The 15,541-nt window shown below is 57.0% G+C and overlaps 2 long non-coding RNA genes across 2 annotated transcripts; both read right to left on the reverse strand.

The window, feature by feature from the left end:
• Positions 1 to 5,053: 5,053 nt before the first annotated feature.
• LOC139790935 (uncharacterized) lies at positions 5,054 to 5,459 on the reverse strand. Its single transcript, XR_011723738.1, has 3 exons — positions 5,354 to 5,459; positions 5,223 to 5,269; positions 5,054 to 5,103 (listed from the first exon to the last, which is right to left on the reverse strand). It is a non-coding gene; the product is annotated as an uncharacterized lncRNA (long non-coding RNA).
• A 1,298-nt stretch (positions 5,460 to 6,757) lies between these two features.
• Positions 6,758 to 7,469, reverse strand: LOC139790936 (uncharacterized). The gene is made up of 3 exons (XR_011723739.1): positions 7,378 to 7,469; positions 6,977 to 7,115; positions 6,758 to 6,868 (listed from the first exon to the last, which is right to left on the reverse strand). It is a non-coding gene; the product is annotated as an uncharacterized lncRNA (long non-coding RNA).
• Between the last annotated feature and the right edge of the window lie 8,072 nt (positions 7,470 to 15,541).

The following is a 15,541-nucleotide window of genomic DNA, read 5'->3' on the forward strand; positions in this document are numbered from 1 at the left end:
AGATACTGCATCTGTCATTGTTTGTGGAACCCAAGCTACAGCAAGAGACAAAATGACAGTTATACTTGAAGGGAGTCACCAGCTCCATGTTCATCCTCGCTACTACCCCAGCTCACCTCAAATGCTCATCCAGTCCCAAAAGTGGCCTACAAAGTTCATGCAAGAAAGTAACTGCTTCACAGAGTAGCCACATTATTCTCTGCTCTTTGACACTGACCTTACCTCGGACTACTTGCTATAGTCAGCAGCTTTGTCCCAGTGAGCCTGCTTAGGATATTTGCAAAAAACAAAAGGAAAGTACCAAGATGCTGCCTCAAACAGCACCCTGCCTGCAACAATCCCCATCTCTTACTCCTTTACCTTGGCAATTTGCATATCCAGCCTCTGCAATTTTCTTATTGTCACACGGTGACTACAATAGAACCTATAAACATCAACTGATGCTTCTAACTTCAACAACACACCCGAAAAATAACTGCTCTTTGGTCCCACTAGTCATCACTCACCTCACCCCAGTCACCTTCAGTGACTATCCCACTTCGCTTACTGCTTCTACCTTCAAAATGAGTTAAACACACACTGTAATCGGGTAGCTACCAGAAGCACAATCCCTCCAGCACTTCACACTGACTGACCTGACTGCACTCTGCTCCCTCATTTCTTCTCACAAGCGCATATTTGTCCTTTGCATCTGAAAGAAAGTGTTACACAAGTCACTGGAATGCTGAACAATGGACAGACAATTCCAGATATCTCCATCCCAGTTAGGAAACCCATCTAGAGTATTACTACCCTCACGCCATCAATAAACACAGCCCCACAACTTTAAACCCATACACATACAACCGTTAACTACTGAGAGGGTCGATCTCCTGCGCTGCACAGGAAAAACCCTCTCATGAGGGTCCCATCACCTTCAAACACCATCAAAGCAACTGCCCACCCAGCCTGACTATGGCTGCTCTACCTAAGATCACTGTAAAATTGTGGCCTAAAAACTCAAGGCAAACATCACCAGAGACCCTTATGGCTCTTCAATATCCCCAACTCTACAATCTGGGCAGAGCAGCTCCAGGCCAAACACAGGAACACAGACCAACCCAAGACACACCACTGCAAACTACAAGATTAAACATTAATATAAAACTCCCAACAAGAATTACTCTGGGCTCCAAGAAGTTGGCCAAGAAGATCTACAGGGATGCAAGGGTGAGGCAAGGAGGCCCCATGGTGACATCAAGTGTCATAGAACACTTCCTGTTACAATAATTACTCTTCAAAATAACATATCAGATGTACAAGAAGACTAGCATCAAGACCTAAGGATGCAGAGACAAGGTTGCAAATGTGGAAAATTTATGACCAGAGATGCTCATTCGTTCATAAAGAAGATTACAAAAGATGCCTATCAAGAAATTTGCAAGATGCAAAAAAAGAAGGATCCAGATGGCACTATGATGATGATGACTAAATGTGTTCAACACCATGGGGATGATGTTCAATATTACTTGTCCTGTGAGGGACTCTGGAACCCAAGACTTGTGGGCAATAAGACCTACAGCGATGCGTCTGCAAAGCGAGGGAATGAAGCGACGGGTGCCCGAGATGCCGCCTTCAAGACCTGAGGACGCAAGGATGCGGGGAATGAGTCCCCCTCGGGGAAGCTGGATGGACAGAGATCAGATGACAACGCAATTGAGAATGACGTTGCAGAAGACAACCATCAAGAAACTTCCAAGTCAAGAGACCGATCTGCAATTTAGACTCAAGCAGAAGAACACGCTGCTGACCAGCACCGTGCTGAGCAGGAAAGGCTTTCCAGGGAGGATGCCCAAGATGCTGGACTTGCTCTGTGAGGACACAGAGGACCATCAAGGCCTGAGGAAGCTCTAAGACAGCAAAGACTGACAACACAAAACACACAACCCCACACACCGAAGCTGCAGCTGCCCTGCCCACGCTGGAATCACACTGGAAAGTAACCTGTTCCCTTCACCCACCCAAAGGTTGCTGCTCCCAGACAACCCTCTCCCCTACACTAACTTCAAAACACCACCTGCAATTCCCAACCTCGACTCCTCTGCTCAGCTCCTCCCCACCCACCCCTGGGCCCTCAACTTATCTTCAAGAGCGACAGCAGCACAAAGCCATGGTCAGTAATGAAAACCTCATTGTTTGACTGGGATGTGCTTCCAGTCGCACGGTTCCTCTTCATCCCCTGTACGTAGAAAAGGAAAAAACACAACCCACAGGTCACCCACAGCGCTGGCACAAGTCCCACCTAAGCCAATGCACGCTACTTCTGCTGCACTCACCTCCTCGAGGGAGCCCCATGGTATACCACGCACCTTCTCCTTCCAGAGTTGAACGCTATCGCCACCGTTGCTTGGGGCACCTGAAACACCAAGAGAAAGAGTTCCTGTTCTGCTGATCAGAAGTCACCAGCCCCATGAACCCCCTCACTACCAACTCAACTCAACTTCAACGCTCATCCGGTTCCAAAGGTGGCACGCACAGCGCCTGCAAAAACAAAAGGAAACGTTTAAGTGACTTGATGTAAAATACATGGCTGACCCAGCCCACCACCATCTCACCCTCTCCAACCGCTCCTAAATGTGTGTCTTTGTCCCTCCGAGGATGGTTGTGGCACCTGCAAAAGTCAAAGCAAAAGGAACATGCTGAGGTAGTGCCTCCAACAACAGGCAGCCCACTGTGATGTCCACCTCCTGCCCCTTTACCTCAGCCTCCCACCCATCTGCCTGCCATCCTCGTGGGGTGCCAAAAGTAGGTTTGGAGGACACCTGGAAAACACAAAAAACAGGGGATGCCAATGCCTTGAACGACAATAAAACACCCGAGAAATAACTGCTCCTCCAGCACACCAGCCTTTGCTCACCTTGCCAGAGCCACCTCCGGAACAGATATTCTGCTTCCTTGGCTGCTCTCACCTTCAAAAGGAGAAACAAACCATAACGGGGTCAGGTAGCCAGGAGAGGGACCTTCACTCCAACACCAACTAACCTTTGGGTGGTGCCCTTCTTCCCTCCCGCTCTTTCACGTACATCCTTGTCACATGGGATCTGAAAAACAGTGATGCACAAGTCACTGGAACACTGCCCAACAGTGCTGGACTAGTCCTTTAGGGCTCTTCCAAAAAACCCCAAACCTGTAACTCTGGGAAGAGCAGCTCCAAGCCAAACACTCAGACCAATTCAAGACACAGCCCTGCAAATCATGAGACTTGGTCTCAAGAGAACACCAAGCAAAAAGAATATCTTTGGGATCCAAGACTGTTGGGTAAGAAGACCTACAGCAATGCAACTGCAAAACGAGAGGCTGAATCAAGGGATGCCAAAGAACCCGTGCTTCAAGACCTGATGACACGAGGATGTGGGGAATAAAGTCCCACTCTGGGAAAATCCATGACCAGAGATGATGCTGATGCAGGTGGCGATGATGTTTCAGAAGATGACCATCAGGAAGCTTCCCAGAATAAAGACCTATCTACGCTTCAAACTTGTCACACAAGAAGAAGATGCTGCTGACTAGGACTGTGCTGATGAGTAAAGGCCTTGCAGGGATGAGGGTCAAGATGTGGGACCTGCTCCGAGAGGACATCAAGACCTGAGGAAGCTTTAAGACAAAGACATACAACACAAACTACACACCACCACACACCAAGGCTGGAGCTGCCCTGCCCGCACTGGCATCACATCAGAAATTAACCCACTTCCTTCATCTGACCAAAGGAGCCTGCTCCCAGACTGCCCTCTCCCCTGCACAACTCCCACCAGCCTTGACCCCTCTACACCGCTTGTCCCTCAACTTATCTTTCAGAGGACTGGCTCTCCAAAGTCGTGGTTAGCCAGGAAAATAGACAGGAGCAGCCCAGGATAATCCTCAACTTGCAAGGTTCCCCTTTGCCACCTGCATTAAAAAAAGAAAAAAAAAGTCACACCACAACACCAAAACAAGCAAACAAAAAAACTCCACACACATAACCACAACACCAAAACACCTACCAGAATATTCAGCAATAAGTCCAGCGTCAGCCAGCCCCGTTCCCTTCCAAATGTCCCGGCTTTGCAGAAGAGCCCTGCAAAGTCCCACTCGACCACGCTTTCCAGAGCTGGACGCTGTAGGCATCGTCATTCAGGGAACCTAAAAGGCACAAAACTATTGTTCTGCTTGAGAGAAGACACTAGCTCCACAAGCCCTGCACTACCACCTCACCTCCAATGCTCATTCAATTCCTGCAACTTGCTAGCATCATGCCAGGGAGGGACAGGCTCCCATCAACCACCCAAAGGGCACCGCTTCTGGACAGCTCGCTCCCCTACTGTAACTTGAAAACCCGAGCCAGCGATTCCTAACCTTGACCCCTCTACACAGACCCTCCCCAACCATCCTCCCTTTCTCTTACCTTTCAAACAGCTGGTGCTCTGAAGCACTGGACAGAAAAGTAACCCACATCAGCTGACAGGAATCTTCCCAAAACCACAAAGTTCCTCCTCACCATCTGCAATAACAAACGGCAGTGCCACCAGAAATAGGACGTCAGCTAAATACCAACCCCTTCCACACGCTCCTCATAACCCCCAACTCACCCTGCTCACCGTCTCCTTCCACTCGTTATGGCCACCATCGCTTCTGGCACCTGAAATACCAGGAGACACAAAATTCCCGTTCTGCTTGTCAGATCGAGCCTCCTCGTTACCATCCCGTCTCACCTCCAGCGCTCTTCTGGCTCCAAAGGTGGCAAGCGCAGCACCTGCAAAAACAAAGGGAAACCCTTAACCGAGCTGAAGTAAAATCTCTGGATGAGCCAGCCCGCAACCATCTCACCTTCTCCGACCGCTCAATACGTGGCTTTGTGTGGCACCTGCAAAAGTCAAAGCAAAAGCCACATGCTGAGATATTGCCCCAATCAACAGGCAGCCCACACCAGCCTTTGCTCAGAAAACTTCCAAATCCCTTCTGCAACAACTCCCAACCTCAACACTTCAGCTCAGTCCCTCAACTTATCTTCCTGAGGGATGGTGGTTTTGGATCTATGTCCAGCAAAACACCACGCTGTCTGACAGGCACGTTCCTCTTCATCACCTGCAATCAGAAAGAAAGGAAAATCAGAAACAGTGTCACCAATAAGGTGCACTTCAGCCATCAACAACCACTTATACTACACCCACCACCTCAAAAGAGCCCCACCCAGTTCCACTCACCTCCGTGATCCAGACTTGAATGCTGTGTCCACCACTGCTTTGGGCACCTAGAAGACCAAGAGAAAGAGTTACTGTTCTGCTGATCAGTAGCCACCAGCTCCACGAACCCACTCTCTACCACCCCAGCTCACCTTCAATGCTCATCCGGTTCCAAAGGTGGCACGCACAGCACCTGAAACATAAGGGAAACCTTTAACAGAGTTGACGTTAACACATGGCTGACCCAGCCCACAGCCATCTCACCTTCTCCAACTGTTCCTCAAGACATGGTTTTGTTACTCCAGCACTGTGTGTGACACCTGCAAAAGTCAAAGCAAAAGGCACACGCTGAGATATTGCCCCAAACACCACCCAGGCCACCGCGATGTCCATCTCCTGCTTCTTTACCTCGGCCTCTCACCCATCTGCCTGCCATCTCTTTGGGGTGCCAAAACAAGGTTAGGAGCGCACCTGAAAAATACCACAAACAACAAGGGATGTTCATGACCAACCAATAATACAACACCTGAGAATAACTGCTCCTCCAGCCCACCAGCCTTTGCTCACCTTGCCACAGCCACCTCCGGTGCCCGTATCTCGCTTCGCTCGCCGCCTCCGCCTTCAAAATGACAACAAACCATAACGTGGTCAAGCACCCAAAGGAGGCACCTTCCCACCAACCCCACACCCTGACCAACCTTCGGATGGCGGCCTCCTCTCCTCCTCCATCTGTTTCTTGATGGTCATTGACACGTGGGATCTGAAAAACAGGATTATGCAAATCACTTGGAAGCTGCTCAGCACAGAGTCGGTCACTTAATGGCACTTCCCATGGCCCCTGATCCTACGCAGCAGGCAGGGCAGCTCCAAACCAAACACTCACAGGCACAGACTGACCAAAGACACAGCCATGTGAGTCACAAGACCTAAGCTCAAGATAAAACTCGCAGCAAGAAGAGGGACTCTGGAATCCAAGACTTTGGGGCAATAAGACCTACAGCGATGCGTCTGCAAAGCGAGGGAATGAAGCGACAGATGCCCGAGGAGCCACCTTCAAGACCTGAGGACGCAAGGATGTGGGGAATGAGTCCCCCTCGGGGAAACTGGATGGACAGAGATCAGGTGACAATGCAATTGGGAATGACATTGCAGAAGACAATCATCAAGAAACTTCCAAGTCAAGAGACCGATCTGCAATTTAAACTCATTGTGCAGAATAACACGCTGCTGATTAGCACCGTGCTGAGCAGGAAAGGCTTTCCAGGGAGGATGCCCAAGATGCTGGGCTTGCTCTGTGAGGACACAGAGGACCATCAAGGCCTGAGGAAGCTCTAAGACAACCAAGACTGACAACACAAAACACACAACCCCACACACCAAGGCTGGAGCTGCCCTGCCCATGCTGGAATCATGCTGAAAAGTAACCTGTTCCCTTCACCCACCCAAAGGTTGCTGCTCCCAGACAGCCCTCTCCCCTACACTAACTTCAAAACACCACCTGCAATTCCCAGCCTCGACTCCTCTGCTCAGCCCCTCCCCACCCACCCCCCCGGGCCCTCAACTTATCTTTCAGAGAACTGGCACTCCAAAGCCATAGTTAGCCCAGAAAAAAAAACCACAGGAGCAGCTCAGGATAATCCTCAACTTGCTAGGTTCCCCTTCACCACCTGCATTTAAAAAAAAAAAATAATAAAAACAATCACACCACAATACCAAAAAAATGAACCAAAAAACCCACACACACACACACATAACCACAGCACCAAAACACCTACCAGAATATTTGGCAGTAAGTCCAACATCAGCCAGCCCCGTTCTCTTCCAAATGGCCCAGCTTCTCAGAAGAGCCCTCTGGGGTCCCACTCGCCCACGCTTTCCAGAGTTGGATGCTGTAGGCATCGTCATTCAGGGCAACTAAAAGGCACAAAACTATTGTTCTGCTTGAGAGAAGACACTAGCTCCACAAGCCCTGCACTACCACCTCACCTCCAATGCTCATTCAATTCCTGCAACTTGCTAGCATCATGCCAGGGAGGGACAGGCTCCCATCAACCACCCAAAGGGCACCGCTTCTGAACAGCTCGCTCCCCTACAGTACCTTTAAAACCCGAGCCAGCGATTCCTAACCTTGACCCCTCTACACAGACCCTCCCCAACCATCCTCCCTTTCTCTTACCTTTCAAACAGCTGGTGCTCTGAAGCACTGGACAGAAAAGTAACCCACATCAGCTGACTGGAATCTTCCCAAAACCACAAAGTTCCTCCTCACCATCTGCAATAACAAACAGCAATGCCAGCAGAAATAGGATATCAGCTAAATACCAACCCCTTCCACAAGCTCCTCATAACCCCCGACTTGCCCTGTTCTGCTTGTGAGATCGAGCCTCCTCGTTACCATCCCGTCTCACCTCCAGCGCTCTTCCCCCTCCAAAGGTGGCACACACAGCTCCTGCAAAAACAAAGGGAAACACTTACCCGCGTTGAAGTAAAATCTCTGGATGAGCCGGCCCGCAACCGTCTCACCTTCTCTGGCCGCTCCTCAACCCGTGGCTTTGTGTGGCACCTGCAAAAGTCAAAGGAAAAGCACATGCCGAGATACTGCCTAAAACAACAGGCAGCCCACTGTGATATCCACCTCCCGCTTGCTCCTTTACCTTGGCCCCTCGCCCGTCTGCCTGCCAGCCTTGTGGGGTGCCAAAATGAGGTTTGGAGGGCTCCCAAAAAGCACAAAAAGCAGGGGATGCGAATGCCTTCCACAGCAATACAACATCTGAGAAATAACTGCTCCTGCAGCCCACCAACCTTTGGTCTACGGAATGCTGCTCAACACACGGACAATTCCTCTGAGACTCTTCCAAGGGCCCTTGACCCTACAATGTGGGCAGGACAGCTCCAAGCCAAACTCTCAATACTGAGGCCAACCCAATACACAGCGCTGCAAACCACAAGACTCAACCTCAAGAGGAAACTCACAGTAAGATGAATGATTCCAGGATCCAAGACAGCTCGGCTGGAAGACATCCAGGGATGCGACAGTGACGCATGGAGGCTCCATTGTGGCCCCAAGAGTGTCGAACAACATCGCCTTTTAAAGAAGCTACTTTCTAAGCTTAGATGACAGGTAAATGAGAAGCTTGGATTCGAGACCTAAGGACACAGGGAACCGGTCCCAGTTTAAGAAAATCCACAATTAGAGATTCTGACGGAGTTAGGAAGAACATGTCAGAAGACAACCTTTGAGAAAGCTACGATACACAAGACTGTTCCATGTTGTGAATTTGTTATGCAAGACAAAGCATTACTGAATGTGCTGATAAGGTGTTTTAGACCCTAGGGATGGTGCCCAAGGTGCAAGACTTGCTCTGTGAGCACAACGAGGACACCAAGGCCGTAGAAAGCTCTAAGACAACAAAGAAACAGCAGAAACTACACACCAAAACACACAAAGGCTGGAGCTGCCCTGCCCATGTTTGCATCGTGTTGGAATCTAACCTGGTCCCTTCACCTGACCAAAGGGGGCTGCTCCTGGACAGCCTTCTCCCCTACACTAACTTCCAACACCTTTCCTGCAATTCTCAACTTTCCCCCTCCCTGCCCAGCCCTGCCTCACACCTGGTTCCTCTTATCTTTAGGGGGGTTGGCACCTGAAGCCATGGTCAACAAGGAAAGCCACGTCAGGGGGCTAGGATGTTCCTGTAGCCACAGGGTTCCTCTTCATCAGGTGCCATGAAAAAATTTCCAACCAACAGAACCACCAGCAAGTCCCACATCAGCAAACACTGACCTCTTAGAGAACACTGAACTCCTCCAAAGGGCCCCCGGGTGTTCCCTCTCATTCTAGAGTTGAACACTGCAGGCATTACCACTTGGGGAACCAAAAAATACCAAGACGGAGGAAACAACCACTGCACCAGCCAAAAGCCCCCAGCCCTCCTCCTCTTAACCTTGAAGAGCTCCAAGCACACCACAACTGCCAAGCAGACTGAGCCCTTGAGTGGAGGTGCAGGCTTCTATACCCTCCCCAGAGTCCTTTGGGAAAGCCCCCTCATCAACCTGACTGGCCACACCTGGGCTACCCCAACCCCAGCTGGAGCCCTTCAGAGAACATCATCCCCTGCTCCGGCCACAGCTGGGAGCTCAGTCCCCAGGGTCTGCCAACAACCCACAACCACAGCCCCCCACACCTACTCTCCCCAGGGCACTCTGAAGGCAGGAAAAGGTTCATTTAGGCTTCTCAAAAATCCCAGCAGAGCTGGGAGAAGGCTCAGAGCGACAGAGAGAGCGACGGGGAGAGGGCGACACGGGGGGGGGGGAGAGGGCGACACGGGGGGGGGGGGAGAGGGCGACACGGGGGGGGGGGAGAGGGCGACACGGCGGGGGGGGAGAGGGCGACACGGCGGGGGGGGAGAGGGCGACACGGGGGGGGGGGAGAGGGCGACACGGGGGGGGGGGAGAGGGCGACACGGGGGGGGGGAGAGGGCGACACGGGGGGGGGGGAGAGGGCGACACGGGGGGGGGGGGAGAGGGCGACACGGGGGGGGGGGAGAGGGCGACACGGGGGGGGGGGAGAGGGCGACACGGGGGGGGGGGAGAGCGCGACACGGGGGGGGGGGGAGAGCGCGACACGGGGGGGGGGGAGAGCGCGACACGGGGGGGGGGGGAGAGCGCGACACGGGGGGGGGGGGAGAGCGCGACACGGGGGGGGGGGAGAGCGCGACACGGGGGGGGGGGGAGAGCGCGACACGGGGGGGGGGGAGAGCGCGACACGGGGGGGGGGGAGAGCGCGACACGGGGGGGGGGGGAGAGCGCGACACGGGGGGGGGGGGAGAGCGCGACACGGGGGGGGGGGAGAGCGCGACACGGGGGGGGGGGGGAGAGCGACACGGGGGGGGGGGGGAGAGCGACACGGGGGGGGGGGGGAGAGCGACACGGGGGGGGGGGGGAGAGCGACACGGGGGGGGGGGGGAGAGCGACACGGGGGGGGGGGGGAGAGCGACACGGGGGGGGGGGGGAGAGCGACACGGGGGGGGGGGGAGAGCGCGACACGGGGGGGGGGGGAGAGCGCGACACGGGGGGGGGGGGAGAGCGCGACACGGGGGGGGGGGAGAGCGCGACACGGGGGGGGGGGGAGAGCGCGACACGGGGGGGGGGGAGAGCGCGACACGGGGGGGGGGGGAGAGCGCGACACGGGGGGGGGGGGAGAGCGCGACACGGGGGGGGGGGAGAGCGCGACACGGGGGGGGGGGAGAGCGCGACACGGGGGGGGGGGGAGAGCGCGACACGGGGGGGGGGGGAGAGCGCGACACGGGGGGGGGGGGAGAGCGCGACACGGGGGGGGGGGGAGAGCGCGACACGGGGGGGGGGGAGAGAGACACGGGGGGGGGGAGAGAGACACGGGGGGGGGGGAGAGAGACACGGGGGGGGGAGAGAGAGACACGGGGGGGGGGAGAGAGACACGGGGGGGGGAGAGAGACACGGGGGGGGGAGAGAGACACGGGGGGGGGGAGAGAGACACGGGGGGGGGGAGAGAGACACGGGGGGGGGGAGAGAGACACGGGGGGGGGGAGAGAGACACGGGGGGGGGGAGAGAGACACGGGGGGGGGGAGAGAGACACGGGGGGGGGGAGAGAGACACGGGGGGGGGGAGAGAGACACGGGGGGGGGGAGAGAGACACGGGGGGGGGGGAGAGAGACACGGGGGGGGGGAGAGAGACACGGGGGGGGGGAGAGAGACACGGGGGGGGAGAGAGAGACACGGGGGGGGAGAGAGAGACACGGGGGGGGAGAGAGAGACACGGGGGGGGAGAGAGAGACACGGGGGGGGAGAGAGAGACACGGGGGGGGAGAGAGAGACACGGGGGGGGGAGAGAGACACGGGGGGGGGGGAGAGAGACACGGGGGGGGGGAGAGAGACACGGGGGGGGGAGAGAGACACGGGGGGGGGGGAGAGAGACACGGGGGGGGGGAGAGAGACACGGGGGGGGGGAGAGAGACACGGGGGGGGAGAGAGAGACACGGGGGGGGGAGAGAGACACGGGGGGGGGGGAGAGAGACACGGGGGGGGGGAGAGAGACACGGGGGGGGGGAGAGAGACACGGGGGGGGGGAGAGAGACACGGGGGGGGGGAGAGAGACGGGGGGGGGGAGAGAGACGGGGGGGGGGAGAGAGACACGGGGGGGGGGAGAGAGACACGGGGGGGGGGAGAGAGACACGGGGGGGGGGAGAGAGACACGGGGGGGGGGGAGAGAGACACGGGGGGGGAGAGAGAGACACGGGGGGGGGAGAGAGACACGGGGGGGGGGGAGAGAGACACGGGGGGGGGGAGAGAGACACGGGGGGGGGGGAGAGAGACACGGGGGGGGGGGAGAGAGACACGGGGGGGGAGAGAGACGGGGAGAGACACGGAGAGAGACACGGAGAGAGACACGGAGAGAGACACGGAGAGAGACACGGAGAGAGACAGAGAGAGACACAGAGAGAGACACAGAGAGAGACACAGAGAGAGACACAGAGACAGAGTCACAAAGATAAGAAGGGAGAAGGGGCCACCCAAAGTTTTCAGTGGTCACTCTCTGCACTTGTTTGCCATGGTGCCCCACCCACAGCACCACCACCTTTTGAGCTCTGGGTTCTGGTTTTATCACAAACCTTGAATTCAGAAGCCCTCGGCCTCCTGTCTCCGCTGTTGATCGATGGGGCTCCTGGAGCAGAAGGAACTTTCCTCGGGGCACGGCGCTTCCAAGTCAAGCAGCTCTTGTTGTTGGGGCGCACAAACAATGCTCCCATCTTGTCGCCTTTGGACTTGGGGTGCCTCGTGCAACGCTTGTGCTTCGGACTCTGCTCTCCTCCTCCTCCTCTGGCTGCTCCAGAGCGAGCCGGGCGTGTGGAGCAGAGCAGGATCTGCAGAGATCGGTTCCTGTGGGAAAAGGAGAGCCCCGAGCACCCCACGGCCCCCGAGAACCCCACGGCCCCCGAGAACCCCACGGCCCCCGAGAACCCCACGGCCCCCGAGCACCCCACGGCCCCCGAGCACCCCACGGCCCCCGAGCACCCCACGGCCCCCGAGCACCCCACAGCCCCCGAGCACCCCACAGCCCCCGAGCACCCCACGGCCCCCGAGCACCCCACGGCCCCCGAGCAGACTGAGGCCCCCCCAGAGGTGGAGGTTTATATACCCTGGGCCCCGCCCACTGCCCTTCCCATAATCCCTTGGGAAAGCCCCTCCTCAACCTGCCTGGACACACCTGGGCTACCTGGCTGTGGACACGCCCCTTTTGTGTTAAGCCCCGCCTCCCAACCCCTCCCAACCTGGCTGTGGACACGCCCCCTTCCCTTATGGTCCCCTTCTCCTGAGTGGACACACCCTCTGCGTTGTGCAAACCCCGCCCCATTTGGTGGGGACACGCCCCTTTTCTATAAAGCCCCGCCCTCCCGTCTGAGGACACGCCCCCTGTAATGGGAACCACACCCTCGTGCACACCCCCTTCACGTGAAGCCCCGCCCTCCCGCGAATAAACACTCCCTGTGTGAAGCAAACCCCGCCCACTTTGGGTATGGACACGCCCCTTTATGGCTTAGCCACGCCCTCTTAGGACTGGACACCCCCCCTTTGTGACGCGTACCCCACCCTTTATCGCTATGGAAACGCCCCCTTTGAATTAAGCCCCGCCCTCCCGCGAATAAACACTCCCTGTGTGAAGCAAACCCCGCCCACTTGGGGCGTGGCCACGTTCCTTTGAGTATAGCCCCACCCTCCCAGGAACGGCCACACCCCAAAAATGGAAACCCCACAGAGTCTGGGTGTGCACACCCCAAACCCCCCACACACAACTCACCCATGGCCGTGAGGATGGGGAGGGACTGGGAGGCACTGGGAAGGACTGGGAGAGATTGGGAGAGACAGGGAGGCACTGGGAGGGACTGGGAGAGAGTAGAAGAGCACTGGAGAGCACTGGGAGGGACTGGGAGGGAGTGAAGGAGCACTGGAGAGCATTGCGAGAGGACTGGGGGGCACTGGGAGGCACTGAGAGGGACTGGGAGGCACTGAGAGGGATTGGGAGGGACTGGGAGGGATGGAGAGGGGAATGGAAGGGACTGGAAGAGCACTGGGAGAGACTGGAAGGGACTGGGAGAGCATTGGAAAAGACTGGGAGGGACTGGGAGGCACTGGGACGGACTGGAAGAGCAGTGGAGAGCACTGGGAGGGACTGGGAGGCACTGGGAGGGACTGGGAGAGAGTGGAGGACCACTGGAGAGCACTGGGAGTGGAGTGGGAGGGACTGGGAGGGGATTGGGAGGGACTGGAAGAGCACTGGAAGGGACTGCGAAAAAACTGGGAGGAACTGCGAGGGAACTGGGAGGACCTGGGAGGGACTGGGAGGGGATTAGGAGGAACTGGGAGGCACTGGGAAGGGACTGGGATGGACTGGGAGGGACAGGGACAGACTGGAAGAGACTGGAAGAGCACTGGAAGGGACTGAGAGGGAAGTGGGAGGCACTGGGAAGGACTGAAATGGAACTGGGAGGCACTGGAACAGAACTGGGAGGCACTGGAAGGGAACTGGGAGGCACTGGGAGGGACTGGAAGACCACCGGAAGGGAACTGGGAGGCACTGGGAGGCACTGGAAGGGAACTGAAAGGCACTGGAAAGGAACTGGGAGGCACTGGGAGGCAATGGGATGGACTGGAAGGACTGGGAGGGACTGGAAGGGAACTGGGAAGGACTGGAAGGGAATTCGGAGGCACTGGGAGGGACTGGAAGGGAACTGGGAGGCACTGGGAGGGACTGGAAGAGCACTGGGAGGGACTGAATGGGAACTGGGAGGCACTGGGATGGACTGGAAGGGACTGGGAGGGACTAGAAGGGAATTGGGAGACACTGGGATAGACTGGAAGAGCACTGGGAGGCACTGGAAGGGAACTGGGAGGCACTGGGAGGGACAGGAAGGGACTGGGAGGGACTGGAAGGGAACTGGGAGGAACTGGGAGGGACTGGAAGAGCAGTGGTAGGGACTGGAAGGGAACTGGGTGGCACTGGGATGGACTGGAAGGGACTGGGAGGGACTGGGAGGCATTGGAATCGCACTGGGATGGACTGGAAGGGAACTGGGAGGCACTGGGAGGGAACTGGAAGGGACTGGGAGAGACTGGAAGGAAACTGGGAGGCACTGGGAGGGACAGGAAGAGAACTGGGAGGCATTGGAAGGGAACTGGGATGCACTGGGTGGCACTGGGATGGACTGGAAGGGACTGGGAGGGACTGGAAAGGAACTGGGAGGCACTGGGAGAGACTGGAATGGAACTGGGAGGGACTGGAAGGGAATTGGGAGGCACTGGGAGGGACTGAAATGGAACTGGGAGGCACTGGGAGGGACTGGAAGAGCACTAAAAGACTGGAAGGGAACTGGGAGGCACTGGGATGGACTGGAAGGGACTGGGAGGGACTGGAAGGGAACTGGGAGGCACTGGGAGGGACTGGAAGGTAACTGGGAGGCACTAGGAGGGACTGGAAGAGCACTGGGAGGGACTGAATGGGAACTGGGAGGCACTGGGATGGACTGGAAGGGACTAGAAAGGAATTGGGAGACACTGGGAAGGACTGGAAGAGCACTGGGAGGCACTGGAAGGGAGGTGGGAGGGACTGGAAGGGAACTGGGAGGCACTGGGAGGGACTGGAAGAGCACTGGAGGGACTGGAAGGGAACTGGGAGGCACTGGGAGGGACTGGAAGGGACTGGGAGGGACTGGAAGGGAATTGGGAGGCACTGGGAGGGACTTGAAGGGAACTGGGAGGCACTGGGAGGGACTGGAAGAGCACTGGGAGGCACTGGAAGGGAACTGGGAGGCACTGGGTGGGACTGGAAGAGCACTGGGAGGGACTGGAAGGGAACTGGGAGGCACTGGGAGGGACTGGAAGGGACTGGGAGGGACTGGAAGGGAACTGGGAGGCACTGGGAGGGACTGGAAGGGAACTGGGAGGCACTGGAACAGCACTGGGAGGGACTGGAAGGGAACTGGGAGGCACTGGGAGGGACTGGAAGACCACCGGAAGGGAACTGGGACGCACTGGGAGGCACTGGAAGGGAACTGAAAGGCACTGGAAGGGAACTGGGAGGCACTGGGAGGCACTGGGATGGACTGGAAGGGACTGGGAGGGACTGGAAGGGAACTGGGAAAAACTGGAAGGGAACTGGGAGGCACTGGGAGGGACTGGAAGCGACTGGGAGGGACTGGAAGGGAACTGGGAGGCACTGGGAGGGACTGGAAGGGACTGGGAAGGACTGGAAGGGAACTGGGAGGCACTGGGAGGGACAGGAAGGGACTGGGAGAGACTGGAAGGG

Source organism: Heliangelus exortis, unplaced genomic scaffold, assembly GCF_036169615.1.
Source record: "Heliangelus exortis unplaced genomic scaffold, bHelExo1.hap1 Scaffold_67, whole genome shotgun sequence".
Lineage (NCBI taxonomy): Eukaryota > Metazoa > Chordata > Aves > Apodiformes > Trochilidae > Heliangelus > Heliangelus exortis.